We start from the raw sequence: 14,067 nt of genomic DNA on the forward strand, positions 1-14,067 counted from the left end.
GAGTTTCCTCTCCTCACCTAATCCCTTCGGCTGATTGCTCTTCTCTCTGGCTTCCTGGCTTTTAATCCCCTTTCTCCTGCTCTTCCCGCTTGCTACTTTGGGCATCCCTGAGTTGTCTCTCCTCACCTGTAACCCTGGGGCTGAGTGGTCTTCTGTCCGGGTTATTCCTTTTGGTGGTATTCTACATAAATCTTAGGCTTTATTCATTTTGTTTTGATTTTTTTTTTTTTCCTAATTGATCCCTTTCCAAAGTATTGTAATATTTGTCTTAAATCCCACTAATTCTGTCTTCCACTGATTCAATTGGACTCTTCTGCCTTTTCAGTGTGTTATCTATTTCTGAAAATTTAATAGTAATCTTCTGGATTTCTATCTGTAGATTCTGGATCATTTCTAATTTTTCATTCATTTTCTAATTTTGTTCTTTTATTTTTTTCCAAAAATTTTCTAGGGTTTTGTTTGTTTTTCCCTTAATTTTGTCAGTGTTTTCATTGATCTGTCTCTCAATGTGTTGAAGGTACCTAAATATAATTCTTTTCAATTCCTTATTAGGGAGTTCCAACTCTGCTTTTTTCCCTAAGGATGTGTTCTGGGGCTTTATCTTGATTTCTTGTTTCTACTGCTTTATCTTGCTTCCTTTACGTGGAGTGTGATGGTCTGTTGTCTCTGACACATTTTGACGTTTTTGTATTTATATTTAATTGGTGATTGTACATTGGAGTGATTTGCCCAAGGTTTTTATTTTCTTTATTTGTTTGGATGTATCTGAATAAACAGGGTACTGTACTCCTCTATTCACTAGTTGGCAGCACTTATGCACTCATCACCTGTCTCCTGGTGGATGTGATAGAGTGTGAAGTGGCTGTAGAGATCTCTGTTAACTGTGAAGAGTACTTAAGGGTGAGTCAAGTTCTTACTGACTTTCATATATTGTTGACCAGTTGTTGCAGAAGCTAGTGGTGGCCCTCACTCAGTAGGTGGGGCTTCAGGAGGTATGGGTATGTTTGTGTTGTATGGGTATGGTTTCTATCTCCCACTCAGACAAAAAGAATGATCAAAAAACTAAAAGCAAGAGGACAAAAAAACATACCACATAAACCCACAGGAACAATCACCAAAAAGAGAAAGAAAGAAGAACAAAAATAAAAGAGGAAAGGCACCAAATGAGACAAAATATTTAAAGCAATACTTTACAAGGACAAAAGAAATATGAATAGAAAAAAATGACTCCAAAATATCTGGGGAGGGGGGAATAAGAAACAGATGTAGAGTAAGAGAATAAGGAAGGAAAAAAAATGGAAAAATTCAAAAAGAAACACAAAGGATTAGGAGAACCACAAGAAAGAAAAAAAAATAGAAATAGAAAAGAAAGAGAGAAAAGCTGAAAACTAGTACCTGGGATGGGAAAAAGAAAGAATAAAAATAAAAAGGAAGAAGAAAAATAAAGAATAATTTTAAGACAAAAAGAAACAAAAAACAAATCTGGGGGGGTGGGCAGGACACGCAGCCTCCATCAGAAAACACAGACTGGGATGGAATTCCTGCTGTCCCAGAAGGTACATGGAAGTAAGTGATGACTTTACCTCCATTCACCAAGAGAGTGTGGGGTATAAGAGTAACCAAGGGAATATCACACCTTTCCAGTCCTCAGCCTCTGGTATGTCTGTGTTGTCTTTGGCAAATGGAGCCTATTCTTAGGTCCCTGGAATCTGAAAGAATTCTATTGCTTTAAAAATCCAAAAAGGTCAAACTGTTTGTAAACATTCAAAATGGCTGCTCCCTCCAGACAGCCACAAGTGCACATCTCAGTTTGTCTCCTTTATTGTTATTTCCCTTTTTAGTCAACAGCCACCAGTGTAGTCCTCCTTACAGCCCTTGGCAATCAGGGCCTATTTTTGGGTTAATTCTTAGGTCCTAACACTGCTTGGAAACATCCAAACAGTCCATGCCATTAGGATTGCTGATGGTCTGGAACTCCTTTTTTCTTCTTATTCAGTATTTTCATGCAGTTTCTTCTACTAGTTGGGGTTTAGTCCACTTCTGTATCCTCCTTTTCAAAGCTCAGGGCTACAGGATTATCTTCTGTATCTGTGTTAATTGTTGCTGTTGTTAAGTGCCATTTAGTTGTGTATGACTCAGCGACCCTATGCACAGCAGAACAAAATACCACCCGGTTCTGTGCCAGATCCATGATCCTTGCTATACTTGAGCCCATCATCACAGCCACTGTGGCAATCCATCTCGTTGAAGGGCTTCCCCTCCTTCATCGACCCTCCACCTTACCAAGCATGACCTCCTTCTCCAGGGAATTGTCCCTTCTGATAACATGACCAAACTAGGTGAGACAAAGTCTGGCCATTCTCACTTCCAAGGAGCATTCTGGCTGCACTTTCGCCGGGAAATATCTGTTAGTTCTTTCAGCAGTCCATGGTACTTTCAGCATTCTTCCCCAGCACCACAACTCAAAAGCATCAATTCTTCTTTGGTCTTCCTTGTTCATTTTCCAGCTCTCACATGCATATGAGGCAATTGAAAATATTACAGTCTTGTGTCAGGCGCACCTTAAGTCCTCAAGGAGAAATCCTTGCTCCTCAGCACTTGAAAGAGGTCCCTTGCAAGCAGCTTGCCCAGTACTATATATTGTTTGATGTTGTGACTGATACTTCCATTGGCATCGATTGTAGAACCAAGCAATGTGAAGTCTTTGACATCTTCAATCTTTTGTCCATTTATTGTGATGCTGCTTATAGGTCCATTTGTGAGGATTTTTGTTTTCCTTATATTCAGATGTAATCCATTCTGCAGACTGAATTCTTCAATCTTCATCAGTAAGTGTCTCAAGTCATCATCACTTTCAGCAAGCAAATTTGTGTTGTCGGTGTACCACAGGTTGTTAATGATTCTTCCTCCAATCTTGATGCCATGTTTTTCTTCATACATTCCAGCTTCTCCAGTTATTTATTTGGCATACAGATTGAATAAGTGTGGAGAAAGGATACAACCCTGAAATACTCCCTTCTTGATTTTAAACAGTGTCCCCTTGTTCTGTTCGAACAACAACCTCCTGGTTAATGTACAGGTTCCTCATGAGCACAATCAAGTGTTCTTCTCAATGTCATCCACAATTTGCTATGATCTACACAATCAAATCCCTTTGCATAGTCAATAAAACACAAGTAAACATCTTTTGGGTATCACTTGCTTTGAGCCACGATCCATCTGACGGCAGCTATGATATCCCTTTTTCCAGTTCAATTGGTTTCTCTTTTATTTGTTGAAGAGGGTCTGTGTAGATTGCCTGCCTATTGCACCATCTTCCTGGAACTTCCAGAGGTTCTTACATTCTTATATAGTAGTATTATAGTTTAAAGATCAACTTCTAGAAGTAAGTGACCTCAGTTCTACTATGCAATGTTCAATGAATTCCCCATTTGTGTACATTTGTGTATGTATTAAGTGTGTATGAAGTTATTATGTATTTCACAGAGTTGTGAATATTGATGCTATACTGCATATAAGAAGTTTAACTCAATACTCAACAGTGGAAGGCTCAATATACAATGGCTATTATTGTTTTGCTGCTTGTATTATTATTGTTTCCAGTGAACTCTGAACAGTTCCATACTGCTTTTTTCTTGGATCACTGCAAACGTCTTTTCACCTCCTAGTTTTCTCACCTCTAATTGCTTATGCAATATTGTCAGCTTAATCTTTTGACTCTATATTGTTTGCCCAATTACTTCTTGCTCCACATAGCCCAATCATTTATTTTGACACGTTATATCGTCCTTTCTATCTCAACCTCTCTAAGATTTTTTTTTTTCATTCTTCTCCTATACACTTACCCTTATCCTATCTGTAGGTGTCCCTGCTTGGTGCAGATGGTTAAGCACTCTACTGCCAGCCAAAAGTTGGCAGTTTGAACCCACACAGAAATGCCTTAGAAAAAAGGCTTGATGATCTGCTTCTGAAAGGTCACAGCCTTGAAAACCCTGTGAAGCATAGCTCTGCTCTGACACATGTCAGGTTACCATGAGTCGGAATCATCTTGACTCTGACTAACAACAGAAGCTGTAGTGTACACAAGCACCTGAACATATTACATAGTTCCCTCTTTTGAATTTTACTTATACTGTGATTTCTTATTGGATTCTTTGTAACCATGTCAATTGATATTATTAATTATTTAAGTACCACATCAAACAGCGCATGTTTTTATTAAACCCTCTTTGGTTTTGAAGTCAAAAGTGAGCCTTCACCACTTTCTTAAAGTGATCTTCCATAAAGTCTATACTTCCTTCAGGTTACCTACATTCTATGATGTATTACTTTGTGTTTGTTATTATCTTTTTCTTTTCTCCAGGACTCTACTGTAAGCATAAAAGGCCTGTAAACACACTGTAAACATATAAACCCTATGTAATAAACATTTTTTTGATCACTTAATCAGAGTGTCCTAGAGTGTAGAGAAGATCTCAATGGTGGCATGAAAGATGGTTTTGGATGGTACACAGTTAGGACCTTAAAATAATGTTGAACTATATAGTATAAAATTTATTACTTAAAAAAATATTCTGTTTATATCCACAAATAATTCATAGTATGGTGTTATCTTTAAAACCTCTTTAATATTTATTAAATAATTTTTTTAAAAGAAAATGTGCACAAACTTCAGGCTCAGAGCCCTTAGGATTCAGTCATATCTAATCAGCATTGTAATAGCTTTGCTTTATTTACATGATGTGTGTGTGTGTGTGTGTGTGTGTGTGTGTGTATAATGACTATGTAATAGTACAGCTGGTATGGGAATTTGGCAAAAGTAACTTAAGTTTGTCTGGGAGTGACTAAAGTTTACTATATACACAAAGTAAAGTTTTTTTTTAGAGAGCTCTGCTAATGGTAGGCACTGAGTATGTTTATCTGGATTATTCTCTCCTTCCATATGCCTCAGAAGAGAGTTGTTGCAAAGGGACACCACTAGTTCTTGTTTTTCATTACTGGCAGAAATTACACAATAGCCTCTGTAATTATCTTTTTCATCAGCTTAAGTTTCCAGTCTGGTCTCCTAGACACTGCTCACAACTAGATTTCTTCCCTTCGGACTATTCTACTTAGAAAGTCTGTAGCTGCAATGTGCTGAGAGATGATCACAAGTCTTTCCTGAGAGCATGTGAATCATGTTAAGATTCCTAGGTCTTCTTCAGGTTGCTTGCAGAAATCCTGAGAAAGACTACATGAACCTTATTTCCTTTTGTAAGGAGTTGATTGTCATGAAGTAATTTAATATCAGACAAAAAATTTTATATAGCTTGAGGAACTTTATCAAAACAGGATCACGTGGTATCCATATAGAAATGAATGTCTAAGGAAAGGATATATTTCCAAGCTCCTTTGGAAAACATACTAGTATCTGGGCTCTTCTACCACCATTTCTGGCAGTTGTATAGTCTTTAGGAATGGTGTTGGCTGCCTCTGGATGCCTGTTGTTGTTGTTGTTATGTGCCATCGAGTCAAACCCGACTCATAGCGACCCTCCTTGGGTTTCCAAGGCAGTATCACTACGGGAGTAGGATTGCCCAACCTTCCTTCCGAGGAGTGGCTGGTGGGTTTGAACCGCCAGCCGTCTGGTTAGCAGACAAGTGTCTTAGCCACTATGCTACCAGAGCTCCTTCTGGATGCCTAGATAATGGTTAATCAATGGCCTGAGGCAGCAGCTAAGAAGAATATTTTATGCTTCCTCAAAGAAGAGGATCTCTGTCTGAAAAGTCTTTCTTTCCAAGTATCTAAAAGTGTGTACAGTACTTGAAAAAACATTCCTACACTGAAATACTAACAATCAAAACTTCATCAAAAACTTAAGTATAAAGAGACCAAAGTGACACCATCTTCTACTCTTAGACATATATTGATGCATCTAAAAGAGTAACACCACCTATAAAAAGGTTCTTTGAACTTGGGTTTTGAGTGGTTTTCCTAAATGTTATTTACTCAAAAACATCTTACATAAGACAAGGAATTATGGCAGAACAATTTAGAATTGTCCTTGTGTTTGTCATCGTCTGTGCTGTCGACTGAATGAGTCAGCTATTGTTCACCATGAAAACACTGTGAATCACATTTTCATCACAGAAGATCATGATATGCAGTGAACCACAATGTTAAAGGAAAGGTTGGTACGTTTGCTAACATGTTTTCTTCCTGACCATTTTAGGGTCGTTTACAATTTCACTGAGCGTCTTTCCAACCCATAGATTTTTTTTCTGGATAATTTTATTCTACTGCCAAATGTTTCATGTAGAAAGAATACAGAAAACAATAAGAACAATGCACATATATTTTAAACATTGTTGTCAATTGCAGGGTTTAAAAAATGTGCTGCCAAATATACTATTTCTTCATCAATGTCAAATCTTCAAAAGTTATACTTTTAATAAATTATTGAGTACATGGAAAGAAAACAAGTGTAGTTAATTTGTATATGTTACCAAAAAGTAACGTTTCCACACTGAAATTACCAATAAAAGAAATGGCCATTTTTTCCCCAAAATATGTGTTTAACCAACATATTACTAGGTTTTCACTTAAAATGCCATTTTGGATAATGCATTCAGGAAACAAAAAGTGAGTTAAAATCCAAATATTCATTCTAGAATTACAAACTATGTGTGTGTGTACTGAGAATACTGACTTCATGATATTTGTGATTAAGAACACACGAAAACAAAAATATCAATTTGTTTACTTATAAAAGTGAAAATCCTTTATAGTTGAGCTTCCAACTTGGAGAACTCATTCAGGATCTGGATGCTTGGACATCTAAAAATCCTCACTCTCTTTTGCTTTTTCTTCTCACTAAGAACAGCTTTTGGATACTTTTCTCCTAATGTTTTGAGATCTTTGAATATGACAAAAGGAACTGAAATAAGAGAGTAAGATTGATTTGTTCTTATTTTTCTTATTATTAATGGAGATTTAAGAGGATGGGTACCTACAAGAGAGCAGACTAAGCATCACCAAAGCTTATAAACTCTAAAGGCCAATCAACAGAAAATCATGTAGATATTCAATAAATTACAAATATATCTCTAACTTGAAAAACAGTTAAGTCAGATAAGAGAAACTGAGTGTAGGAAAGTACCATGTGGCATCACCCACTCTGAAGCTATTCTTTAGAGTCTCACAGAATGTGGGAAACAATTTCTGATGAGCAATATAGTCATAGCTATTTCTGGTGGTGTAGTAGGTAAGAAATTTGGCTGCTAGCCAAAAGGTCGGTTGTTTGAACCCATCAGCCATTTCACAGAAGAAAGATGAGGCAGTCTGCTTCTGTAAACACTTACAGCTTTGGAAACCCAATGGGGGTCACTGAGTCAGAATCAACTTGATGGCAGTGAATTTTATTTTATTTTATTTTTTTTTTTGGTATCAAAGTAAAAATGCTTTTCAAAGTCAAACGTCTATCGTAAGATTACAAACACAGCCTATTATGTCATATCATCCAAGTCTAGTAGAAAAGAGTGTAGTATCTAAATTATTTATATCTTTTTTCCCACAAGTAATTCCTGAGTAGCACAAGTGATAAGGTGTTTGACTACTGGCCATAAGGTTAGTAGTTTGAACCCACTCAGAGTGTTCTGGGACCTCAGAAGACAGGCCTGACTATCTGCTTCTGTGAGGTCACAGCATTGAAAACCCTATGGAGCAGTTTTACTCTGCACACATGGGGTCACTATGAGTTGGAGTTGACTTCATGACAACTAACAACAACTTTTAGGAATTAGTATGTCAAGCCCCTAATTATGCTTTTTTCTTTGCAGGTGGATTTTGAGCCTTGAAGCTATAGAAGTATTACTTTATACAAAAAAAGATTGATTTGGGTTAAGGTTCAAAGATGTATCTATTCCCCTTTACTTTTCCAATGCTTATGGTGCACACTTAGTAACAAAAATGTTACTTTTTTTTGACAGATAATTATGCAAACAAAGCAAGAGTGAAAGAAGCATTTTACCACAGAATTTCCCCAAGAAGATGCTAAATTATGAAGAGTCTACATCTAAAATTACATTAGTGTTCTCAAACTACAGGAAGCTTGCTAATAGTTATGTTCATTAATTTTATCTCCTTTGGTTCATTAATTTTATGTTGTTGACTTCAAAAATGGCACTCTGCTTCCAGCATGAAGATTATAAGTTTTCCTTTGCAATTTTTTCATTATCATAACTGGTCTAAATTAGACTAAACCATATTAATAGATACAAACAAAATGGAGTAAATAAAGTTTGTGTTTTATGAATGAATCAAAAAAGATTACCAACTAAAAAGAAGAAGGTGAAAATTTATCTAGGGTGAAATACTTTGCCCTCTTTTTTAATAAAGCTGAGGTCAGGAGCATAAAGACTTCTATGTGATAACAACCATATTCAGATCTAGTGAGATTATGCAAATATCAAAACTATAATAATACCATCATGTTTCATGTAGCAGGAGATAAGGTTAGGTCAGGTTAGACAAACCATTAGTCAAAAACGTATTTTGCTACAGATCAAGATTTTTTTGGCACACAATATCATTTTCTTCTTGTCCTTTTCAAGCCTGTACTTGTCGTCGATGGAGAAAAATGGATATCGTCTCCATAAGACAATGACAGAAATAGGCTGTGGATAGGTGTCTATGTCCAATCAGCAGCAATATGCATAGTAATATGTGGCACAGCTTGTGTAATGAAGTTCCCAGCATGCAGTCTGGAAAGGTATCCTCCAGTGTTTAGGGTGATTTATTTTCTCTGTCAAGAGTCAGGACAGCCAGGACTTGTCCTTCCCTACTCTACCTGCACAAATACTGTCATCTTGGGAAGTGGTAATGGGTTCTGTGAATGCTATACAGGGCATTGTTTTGAATCCTTCATTTAACTGGGCTAGACCAATACTCTCTAATTCTTCGACTTAGAACATGAAAGAGGAATTAAAATAATAACAAAGAAAGCATTTTCTAGTGAAGGGGACTATCTTACAATGCTATTGCCTTGAACACAATATTTAGAATGATAAACAAAATGAACTTTTCTGTGGTTAAAGTATACGGGAAAAAGAATGGAACAATTTCATAAGACACTTAACAACTTTTTTTGTAGTAAGGGTAAAACAAAACCAAGGTGTGTGTTTTCTTCTTAAAATCATTAAAGACTATGCATTTATGTTAGCCATTATTCCTAGAACTAAATTCAGCTATTTATACATTTTTTTCTTGGTCATTTTGTTGGATTTTTATTTTAAATTTTATTTCTTTGTAATATTTTGAACAAATAGAAGCTCATCCAACAATAGCTATTTTCTCTCAAATGAAAGATTTTACATAATTACTAAACTGAAATGAAAATTGTAAAGCCAAACATTCTTCATTTTTGAATTTATCATCTTTAATTATGAAAATTATCAAATAATAAAATGCATTCTCCTATTTTTTAAAAGATTAGAAAATCAAGTGAATAAATTTGAACAAGAAATCTACTAGTAGTATTGTTTCAGATTATTTCTGTCACCAAGATTTTTGATCTCAAATATTTTTATAAATACTTTATACTCTGTGTTATTTTCTCATGGAGTTTATTATTTAGAAAGCCATCATTATTTGTTTTTAGAAAATACATCTTACATTCTGTATTTTAGTATTTCAAAAGACTATATTTTGAAGTGTTAGTAAAAATATCATTTGCAGAATTTACAAGTGGAAGTAGCTTATAATCTGTTTCTAGATGAAAAACATATAAATGCTGAAATGCAGATATGATGGAAAACAATGATTTTTCCAAAGAAAGGAAAGGAGGAAAACAGAAGTTTTCTTAATTTTCAAATTGAATATATTTTATTTAAGAAGCTTCTTCTAACAAGTGTATTTTAGAAAAACATTGTAGTTATTTGGCTAAATCTATTAAAGAAGCACATCTTCATAGTTAAAACAGTAGATGGCATGTGTTTGGTTTCAGACAGTATTGGGTTCAAGAGCTCCATGATTCACTAACTACATAGCCATAGGTAAGTTACTTATTTGAGCATATCTGTAAAACAGAAATCATATCTCTTGGTTATTCTAAAGCCTAGGGTTTTAAAAATTTAAATAAATTAATTTAGCACCTGGCACCAACTAAGTAAGATGTGTTCAGTGAATAAGTAAAATGCACACACTACATTCAGTAAGTGCATTTGTCTCTTCTCATTTCAGCCACACATCTTTTCCACCGTGGCCACTAGAATGCATTGCTTTCTGTATGTTCAGATTCTAGTCCTTGTGGTCTTCAGTGCGACTGTGAAGATCATTTTGATGTTTCTCTGATGCCTTTCAGGAATTTTAAACGGAAATTACCTTCTTGTTTTTATTTTTTATCGCCCCCTTTTGTAAATGTTCTTGTCATTGTCTTTAAATTATTGTCTTTAGATCAATTATAGATATATAAGGCATTTGACTGCTAATCAAAAGGTTGGCATTTCAAACTCACCAGCCACTTCACAGAAGGAAGAGGGGGGTATCTACTTCTGCAAAGAATTACCACCTCAGAAACCCAGTGGGGGTTGCTATTAGTAAGAATCAACTCAATGGCAGTGGACTTGGTTTGGGTTCATATATTTATATATATATATTTATATATACACACACACACACACACACATATGTATATGTATATGTATATGTGTATGTATATGTATATGTATATATATGTTTCTGTATCTATATATATGTTTCTATATCTATATATAAGTTTCTATATGTACATATATGTTTGTATATATACCAAACCAAACGCATTGCCACCGAGTCGGATCGGACTCATAGTGACCCCTCCTTGAGTTTCCAAGGCAATATCACTACAGAAGTAAATTGCCCAATCTTTATTCCAAGGAGTGGCCAGTGTCACCAGAGGACCTATATATACATATATTGTTGTTGTTATTTGCCATCGAGTCGGACCCAACTCTTAGCGACCCCTCCTTGGATTTCTGAAGCAGTATCACGACGGAAGTAGATTGTCCCACCTTCCTTCCAAGGAGTGGCTGGTGGGTTTGAACCGCCAGCCTTCTGGTTAGCAGTCAAGTACCTTAGGTACTACGATACCAGAACTCCTTATATACATATACAAACATATATATACAAAAAAGAGCTCTGGTGACGTAGTGCCTAAGGCATTTGACTGTTAACTAGAAGACTGGTTGTTAAAACCAACCAGCCACTCCTCAGAAGGAAGATTGGGCAAAGTACATCCATAGAGATACAACTTCACTAAGAGGGGTCCCTAGGAGTTGGGACCAACTTGATGGCAGTGAGTTTGGTTTTTGGTAGTGTAGTGCCTAAGGCACTTGACTGCTAACCAGAAGGCTGGCGGTTCAAACCCACCAGCCACTCCTCGGAAGGAAGGTTGGGCAATCTACTTCCATCGTGATACTCCCTTGGCAACCCAAGGAGGGGTCACTATGAGTCGGGTCCGACTCAACGGCACATAACAACAACAACAATAACTATATATATAATATTTCTTTCCTTTTTCTTTTCTTTTTTTTAACCTCAGTGACCTCTTCCATCTATGATTGTTAAAGGGTTTTAAGTTTATGTATAAATGGAGGATGAAGAGCAGGAAGCATAGTGAGCCAGACTTATTATAATTTCAATTGATGAGAATAAGTCTTACTCTAAAATGAAAAACCTAAGGCATAAAATAAAGAGAAGTTTACATTACTCTGCAGAATCTGCTCTGACTTTCTCTTCTACTCTTCCTGTCATTGGGCTCTTACTTTGGCCAGGAGTTTTTCACACATATGCTTATTTAATCCTCCTAATAGCCATGTGAGCACATATTATTAACTCTGTTTTAAGAGAAAATGTGTCACTGAAAGGCTATGAAATTTTCCCAGGGTCACACAACAGTTACAGAAGTACCAGAATTGAAATTCAATCTTGTGATACCCCACTTCCATACTCTTTATTCTGCTTTTGAAAAGAAAAAGAACAAATAATAATAATAATAACCTCCCATTTATTTCCTCTTTCTCACCTGCTTCTTTCAGTATTTATGGTATTAATTAGAAAAGTCTTTTTATACTTTTTAGATCACATTTTAATTAAAAAATCCATTGACAATAAACTCTGTACTATATTTTTTTTAAAAAAGTGTCATATTGTCAGTTACATGCTAGACTTATTGTTTCTCTCTACATTAATAACTTGCAGGAGTAATCACTTCCTGTAATTGAGTAGATCCAAATTGGGGTGAAATGATCCTGTTTATGGTGAATACAGAAATTAAGAAAATGTATTAAAAGAAAAGTGGCAGGATCCAGGTAAGAGAAGGGAAACAGGCCCCACTCAAGAAGCAGGAAGGAGGAAAAGCTAAGGATGACAAAGTGGCAGGATTCAGGTAAGGGGAGGGTGGAGAGTTTTCGAACAGCTAAGGGAGACAAAGTTGTCTGTTAATTTGTCATATTGTTGCAGTTTGCCTTTTGCTGTAAGGCTTGAGGCTGTGCCACCAGTGTTTCAAACATGAGCAGTGTTGCACATGGTATACAGGTTTCAATGCAGCTTACAGACTGAGACAGACTAGGAAGAAGGAAGAGGCTATCAATTCCTCAGAGAATTGACCAGGGGAAGCCTTAAGAATAGCGGAGAAACACTGATACATTACTGGGGAACTTTCTGAATAGCACAGAAACATTGTCTGATACAATGCAGGAATAAGAGCCCCTTAAGTCAGAATGCACTCAAAATATGACTGGGAAAGAGCTGCCTCATAAAAGTAGAACCAACCTTAATGATATTGGTAAAGCAAAGCTTTCAAGACCTCCATTTGCTGACATTGCATGACTCAAATTGAAGAGAAACAGCCACAACCATACATAAATAATAGGAACATGGAATGTACAAAGTATGAATCTAGAAAAAATGGACACTGTCAAAAATGAAATGGAACACATAAAGATTGATATCCTCCTAGGCATTAGTAAGCTTAAATGAACCGGATTTGGCCATTTTGAACCAGACTACCATCCGATCTATTATGCCACGAATGACAATTTGAAGAGAAATGGCATGGCATTCATCATCCCAAAGGACGTTTCAAGATATGTCCTGATGTACAATGCTGTCAATGATAGGATAATATCCATACACCTACCAGGAAGACCAATTAATACCAAAATTATTCAAATTTATGCACCAACCACCAAAGAAAAAGATAAGGAAATTGAAGATACTCATCAACTTCTGCAGTCTGAAATTGACCGAACATGCAATCAAGATGTGTTAATTATCACTGGTGACTGGAATGCAAAAGTTAGAAACAAAGAAGAAACACTGATAGCTGGAAAATTTGGCCTTGGTGACAGAAATAATGCTGGGGATCTCATGATAAAATTTTGCTAGACCAACAACTTATTCATTCCAAATACCTTTTTTTCAACAACACACAGGTTGGCTATACATGTGGACTTCACCAGATGGAATATGCAGAAATCACATTGACTACATCTGTGGCAAGAGGTAATGGAAAAGCTCAATATCTTTAGCCAAAACAATGCCAGCAGCTGACTGTGGAACAGAATATCATATGCAAGTTCAACTTGAAGTTGAAGATGATTAAAGCAAGTCCATGAGATCCAAATTATGACTTTGAATTTATCCTGCCTGAATTTAGAGACCATCTAAAGCATAGATTTGATGCATTGAACTCCAATGCCCAAAAACCAGAAGAATTTTGGGGTGACATCAAGAAAATCAAGGTAAGCACGGGCGTATCACAGAGTAGCAGGCCGGAAGAGCAGGAGAAAGGGGTAAACCCAGTCACTAGTGCTCAGACGGCTCCCTTGCTACCATCCCGAGAGGGACCGGGTCTCCAGGAGCAAGGTAAACACTGGCGGGCTTGTGCTTACTCACTGATCTGCACTGAACATTTTCCCTTGTTACCCTCCCGAGAGGAACCGGGTCTCCGGGAGCAAGGTAAGCACGGGCGGGCTGGTGCTTACTCACTGATCTGCACTGAACACTTTCCCTTGTTACCCTCCCGAGAGGGACCGGGTCTCTGGGAGC

This window comes from Orycteropus afer, unplaced genomic scaffold (genome assembly GCF_000298275.1).
Source record: "Orycteropus afer afer isolate SDZICR_OR568_19922 unplaced genomic scaffold, OryAfe1.0 scaffold00105, whole genome shotgun sequence".
Lineage (NCBI taxonomy): Eukaryota > Metazoa > Chordata > Mammalia > Tubulidentata > Orycteropodidae > Orycteropus > Orycteropus afer.